The 1,468-nt window shown below is 39.0% G+C and overlaps 1 protein-coding gene across 1 annotated transcript in view; it reads left to right on the forward strand.

Annotated features, from left to right (window-relative positions):
* Positions 1-1,468, forward strand: part of LOC115185807 (caveolae-associated protein 2-like) — a 4,526-nt gene that overhangs the window by 1,512 nt on the left and 1,546 nt on the right. The window lies entirely within an intron of this gene.

Raw genomic sequence — 1,468 nt, forward strand, 5'->3', positions numbered from 1 at the left:
AGCTTCCACGACCAATGCCACAGCAAAGTTTGATACTAGCCAATGTAAGATTTCATCACTTTTAAGACAATGACCAGAGAGACTTTCAGAGAATACAGCAAAGAGCTGCTGTTTTTATGACAGTTTTTATTCAACACTACTACAAAACATGATTTTCTCTACTTCCACTGGTGCTGCAGCTGCAATGAAGGAGTAGCCAAGTGAATCGATAGCCCGGTGTTTTTATTATTATTAGCAGCTCCTCATGTCTATTTTAATATCAAGGAATGTTTCACTTTCTCTGGTCATAGGAACAACATGAATTTGTGCATGGGGCAGATGTGGTGTGACTCGAGTTTCACCATCAGGTGGAAGATGGTGTCCCCTCTCTCTGGTCAGACTCCCTCCCTCCCTCCCTCCACTGAGACTAATGCCATGTTCAAAACAACTAGGAACTGGGAAATCTCAGACTTCCGACTTCAGTACGTCTCAGACTTCTGTCTTAACTGAAATCTATTTTACCTAATTTCAGACACCCAACTTCACAACTGGGAACTCAGAATAAATGAGATCCGAATGGGGAAATAGCTTTGAACAGTCATCCAACTCAGAATTTCAAGTGGGAAACTCAGGCATCTTTCTAGAGCTCTGACTTTCCGACCTGAAGATGACGTCATGATTTGACCTCGTTTTTTTTCAGAATCCCGAGTTGTCTTGAAAGCACCATGACAGATAGAGGTCCCATCAGTCCAGTCAAATAAAAAAGTAAATTATTTGCAAATGATTTCAATTTATGCTCAGCTGTGCCTTGCAAGTGCTATACCAATTTATCTATTTTGTTATCAAAGGTCAAATTTTGAAATATAATATGGTCTGAGAATAACAATATTGGCAGGCCAGAAATGTATGAACCAATATGCTGTGATAATGTATCAGGCCAGGAATATATCCGATATGCTGTGATAATGTATCAGGCCAGGAATATATCCAATATGCTGTGATAATGTATCAGGCCAGGAATATATCCAATATGCTGTGATAATGTATCAGGCCAGGAATATATCCAATATGCTGTGATAATGTATCAGGCCAGGAATATCCAATATGCTGTGATAATGTATCAGGCCAGGAATATATCCAATATGCTGTGATAATGTATCAGGCCAGGAATATATCCAATATACTGTGATAATGTATCAGGCCAGGAATATATCCAATATGCTGTGATAATGTATCAGGCCAGGAATATATCCAATATGCTGTGATAATGTATCAGGCCAGGAATATATCCAATATACTGTGATAATGTATCAGGCCATGAATATATCCAATATACTGTGATAATGTAGCAGACCAGGAATATATCCAATATGCTGTGATAATGTATCAGGCCAGGAATATATCCAATATGCGGTGATAATGTAGCAGACCAGGAATATATCCAATATGCTGTGATAATGTAGCAGGCCAGGTTTGCATTTCATAGCCC

This window comes from Salmo trutta, unplaced genomic scaffold (assembly GCF_901001165.1).
Source record: "Salmo trutta unplaced genomic scaffold, fSalTru1.1, whole genome shotgun sequence".
NCBI lineage: Eukaryota > Metazoa > Chordata > Actinopteri > Salmoniformes > Salmonidae > Salmo > Salmo trutta.